Genomic DNA, 5,524 nt, shown 5'->3' with positions numbered 1-5,524 from the left:
AAATATTGATTCTATTCGTACAAATAATATGTAATTTAAAGAATAGATCAGTGAAGGATTTACCTAACTGACGTATATAGTTGTTGACAGATAGTTTTACGACAATTATCTTGTATAAGCATCTTGTAATTATGATAAAAAAATTCAGTATAAAGTTAAAAAGGTTGTTAGTGTCATTATTAGTATTAGTATATGCTGCACATTTATATTAAGTTTTTTTTTTATTTTAAATCATAGTGCAATCTACTGTATCTACTATCATATTTGAAAACGTATTTTCTTAAAAAATATCTTTTTTGAATGTACTATATATGCAAAATTAAGTTGTGGACTATAACAGCTAATAGTATACCATCGGTAACTATATGAGAGATCAGATAAATTTAAATTAAGAATATATATTTGTGTAGTGTTACAAATCTGTTTATTTAAGTAATTTTAAGTTTTATACTACTGAAACGAAATTTGAAGAATAATACCTTCAAGATTTTCAAGTCAAAATTCGTGATAATTAATTTATTTGAACTTTGATCAGGCTTGTAAATCAATTGTTTAGTAAAAAATATAGAATCTCTGCTTGTTCTTATTTTTTATTGCACTCCTTATTTATTTTTTTTATCCTACAGAATGCATAGCATTTTATGTACGTTTATTATAATAGTATAATTAATATTAATGAATTTGTATATGTGTTTATATATTTATTAATATAATTGAATATAATTATATTTTTTGTTAACAAATTATACAATTTTAAAAAATGGAAAATTCATCCTATGACCCGCTTACAACGGCGATTATTAGAATATTTTGAAGGGACTTTATATATTGAGTTCTCTATTCACTTTATTGCAATTATAAATACTTGTACATTCATAATCGTAAGAATCACATTTTTTATTAATGAAAAAGATCTGTAAATTTTGAGATTTTGAAGTTCAGAAAACTCATCTTCCATTTCAATATATGATTTTCTCGCAATAGTGAATGTTAAAAAATTTCGAAGAAAATTTGTATGAAAGCGTGCTGTACTCATTTTATAACAATAATAAATACCTGGCACTTGCAGTCCAAACAAATTATATACGGACTATAAACTAATTAAATAAAATTCGACTATTTCCAAAGACCACTGATGAAGAGTACTTGGCAATACTCGAAACAGCGTTGTATGGTCAGCCAAATTTCAATAAATTAAATCAAAAAAAAAATTTTTGTCTTTGCCTTTCTTTGCTATTCGAATCGGTCTAAATAATAAATACCTTTTTTAAAAAAATACAATACTTAAAAAGTAAATTCTTTATTTTCATTTTGTTTAAATGTATATACATCATGCAAATATTTTTTTTAAAGTGGCTATCAACGTGGAGGAATGCTAATTTAATATACAAAGGAAACTAAAGTTTAATGTCCTCGTAATCATAAAAGTATTGCGACTTTCGGTTTACTGGCATATGACAAAATTTTTCTAAAAGGTGGCTGCACTTCATATCATTCACTCACATGAAATCATTGAACTTTAGCTTTTAACTCTCGAGAATTTTATACAAATTATTGCCACAAAGAAGTGGCATTGCGGATACGACCTTAAATTTTTGTCATAGAAAATATTTTAGAATTTAAAATGTTTTCTATAAACTCAGTTATATAGTAAATGTGACAAAATGTACTAAAATTTTTGCTTTGGAACACAATTTTATTTATATATCATTCAACTCTTATTACTTCAAATAAGTAAAAACATCTTAGTTGTATCTAGGCAAATAATATAGTCTTGTTTAAAATATAAAAAATAAAATTTAAAAAACCGTAAATACTTAAATATTATTTTTATTTCAAGGAATTGATGTCCTTTGTCAGAGATATTATTTTATTCATCCTTTTGTGATGATATAATGAAATGATGCAATATCTGCAATTTCAAGAAATAACTTGTAAACTAATGATTTTAGTGCATTAAATACTGTGATATATACGATACGGAGTTAAAATTTCTCAAAGAAAATATTTTAGAATTTAAAACGTTTTATATAAATTTGGTTATATAGTAAATGTGACAAAAGTAATAAAATTTTTGATTTGGAAATATATTTTATTTATACATAATATCTTGATATATTTAAAAGGAAAAAAATGCTTTACTATTATTTTTATTTAAAGGAATTGATATTCTTTATGAAATGTATTACGTTCTTCGTTTTTTTGTGATGAGATGATGAAATAATGCAATGTTCGCATTTTCCAGAAACAATTTTTAAACTAATGATTTTATTGTATTAAATATCATTTCCATGCAATGAGAACAGTATACGAATTTATAGTCATATATATTAATACAAATATATCAATTTATGACTTACATACGCAAGAAATAAATTAAGAGGATATATAGAGCTAAATATGTATAAGAAAATACATATATGACATTATAAATTATAACATATATTAATTTGTATTTCAAACAAAAATGCAAACAATATAAGTTTACCAAAAGTGTGTATAAAGAATTTATTAGGCAACTAAATTTTATCATTCAATGTTAATGTTAATAACAGAACTGATTATGTTAAATTCCTGTTAATTTTTGATACATTTTCTTTGTAATAAATATGCGTATTCGTTTATTTAAATTTTAATTATTAAACATTATTATAAATTATTTACATAAAATTTTTTATAAGTAATATTATTATGATAATCTAAAAATGGAGTAATTTGTGTCCTGTATTTCTAATCTGAGGTACAAGTAGTATTATATACAAACTCCAATAGAAAATTCAATTTTTTTCAATCATATTTGATTTCTATTATGTTGGTTAGATAGTTGAGAAATATATTAGAGAATTCCACCGATTTGTTGGATGATTTTTAAAGTTTTATTGAACTGCTGACTTAAAATACATGTATATATTAAGCATTAAGTATTAACATGCATATATTAACATATAAAGTTAATTTATTATGAAATCTAAAAATCATCCTAAGCTATAGTTAATGTTAAATAAGAACAAAATAGATTTTTATCGTTGTTATTGATTTTAAAATCATAAATAAAATTTCTTAACTTAGGAAAATATTTTTTAAAGTCTGTTTTTATAAAATTATAATACTTAAGATTTTCTATTTGCAATGTAATGCACACCACATTTTCATGGCTTAAAATTTAAGAAGAGATCATATTGTACACAGAGTTATAACTACATTTTTCCAAGTTAGGTCTATATCCTTCAATACAGGAAAGTCTTTATATAAAAGTCACACAAAGTAATTTGCTTTTATAGAATTTGTTTGTTACCATTATTGATTTTAGACCTAAGCGACTTTCTTATTAGAAACTGCTACTATAATAACAGACTTTGGTAGTCAATAACACTCTGGAAGATATTATTTCCAATAAAAATACAGTTGCATTTCAACAAATTGTTTAAGAGTCTTTTTTGATCTATTATCCTTTTTTCCTATTAATAAAGCTATTACGTTCCGTACTGATATATTATTGACGTAGCTCTTTTATTTGTGTTTTTATTATTCTTTTTTATATTTACACCGCTATTTTTAGATTTTTTAGGGCCTTAGCAGGAACAAAGAAATAAAGCAACAAATACCATAAAAAATACAATAAAAAAAGGTTTAAACGATTTGCTATAAAGTTTCATCTTCCATTCAAAACGTCCGACAATTTATTTGCTTTATTGAAGGCAGTGATTTGAATGAAAGCACCTATAAAATTGAGTTCCATAAAAAGCTGAAGGTTTTGTGAAGGCAATTGCTTGTTTCGAGTAAAAAAATATCTCAGTACCATTGAATGATGATGTTAAACGCATTGTATTGTTTAATTTTTTTTTTTAATTGTTGGTTTAAAATCGGATTTTCATGTTAGGTTTGTTTTCCAAAAGTGTAAATCAAAACTGTTAAGTGTAAATGAATGTAAGGTAATATTATCATATATTTTTTTAAATGAAAGTTTAGTCATATATTCATGTGTAATTGTTTCCCAAATTTAGAAATGGGCTAGCCATGCTTGTCGTAATATATATAAATTGATAAGACTGAATAATTATGTAAAATATAACAATTATTTTTAATGATGAATGATGTAGAGTAGGAAGACTAGGGCGAAATATACTTGTTTTTCAGCAAACTTATGCTCATATAATTTATATACAAATATTAAATTACAAAATTTATGCATTATTTTTATTAAAGTAATAAACAAACAGATGTATATTTCTTATTATTTAAAATCACTAAAATAAATATATTATTTTCGAATATCAAATATATGGACTTTAAATTTCTATCATATTACTTATTCCTTTTCATTGATAATTTGTTTTAGATATTTTAGGAGTAAAATTTTAAAGCTATTACATATCCGATTTAAATGGCAAAAATTTTCAAAATTTTTCTTAAAATATGTATTTCACAAAATGAAACTAAATTACTTCAAATGAAATGATTTTACTTATAATATTCTGTATACTTATTCATTCTGTATACTTATAATATTCAGTGTTCTTAACCCATTTGTATTTTAAATGAACCTGAAAGAATGATATATTACCAGAAATAATTCAACAATGTTACAGATGTTGTAGGAAGAATAACAATATTTGGAAAAATATTTTTAAAGAAAACATTTAGAAATTCTCTTTAATTTGTTATTAAAATATTCATACTTCTGTTTTGGTAGATTGAAAAATTTGTTGCTCTTCAAATATTTTGTTTGAAAGTCTTTCTTTCTAAAATAATTACATTTCTGACTTAAATATTTAAAACGTATTAAAATAAATATTACTATTTGTGATATTTAAAATGAATAAATATTATTATTTGTGAAAAAAATTCTGTAGTTATCTGCATATATGAAAATAATAATACTCATATATATTTTAGCATATATATTTGTTATAATAATTTTTTTAGGCATTATTAAAACAGGGAAAATAAATATTATTTTACTTTATCATATATTTATTTTAAAAATATTTAATATATATTTTAGAAATTAAATTTTATTGCAGATAAAATGAAAATTATTTCCAAGACCACTGATGATGGGTATTTGGCAATACTCGAAACAGCTGTATGGTCAGCCAAAAAATCAATTAATTAAAATACTATAAAAAGAATTTCTGTTGTTGTAGGTCACTACTGTTCGAAAAAACCTTTTTAAAATTAAAATATTTATTTTAACTTTTTCTAAAAAAAAATTAATAGAAATTATTTTTATTTTTACATTTTAATTTGAACTTTATTTTGGCAGGTGTTTAGTTATTAAACTGTCATCTGCAGATGTGTATGTCTGAAGGCATAAAATAAATTACTTTACGCTTAAATTTAATATACATACTTTAGATAATTGTCAACAAATTATTTTTGTTAAGTTTTTTTGGCTATATAAAGAACTTTAATAATTATTATACCTTTTAAAAGAATGTTTCATTAACCCTTAGACTTAATAAATGTCCTTAATATATTTCTCAAAATACAATTTTTATAAAATTTATTTATTTATTGTTTA

Source organism: Teleopsis dalmanni, chromosome 1, assembly GCF_002237135.1.
Source record: "Teleopsis dalmanni isolate 2A chromosome 1, ASM223713v2, whole genome shotgun sequence".
NCBI lineage: Eukaryota > Metazoa > Arthropoda > Insecta > Diptera > Diopsidae > Teleopsis > Teleopsis dalmanni.
Note: the sequence above shows the minus strand (reverse complement) of the source record.